A 271-nucleotide genomic window follows, 5' to 3' on the forward strand; every position below is an offset into this window, starting at 1 on the left:
GAGAAATTACCCTGTATAAGGCATGATCATGCCACAATCCCTTCTCCTCCCCTTCTCCCTACTGGCAATATTTTGGGCATGCACTCATGTGTGCCCAGCATAATTTTCAAGCTCTCAAGTCTAGGATTTGAACTATGTAGTCAGCTACTTGGAATCCAGCCACCTTAACCACCATGCCACTGGCTGGCTCAGAAATTCTTATAAAAATAAAGTCTAACAAGTAATATTTTAGAAACAATTTTAAATTTCCTTTAAAGTGGACTTAAGAAAG

This window comes from Tupaia chinensis, unplaced genomic scaffold (genome assembly GCF_000334495.1).
Source record: "Tupaia chinensis unplaced genomic scaffold, TupChi_1.0 Scaffold000423_1, whole genome shotgun sequence".
Taxonomy (NCBI): domain Eukaryota; kingdom Metazoa; phylum Chordata; class Mammalia; order Scandentia; family Tupaiidae; genus Tupaia; species Tupaia belangeri.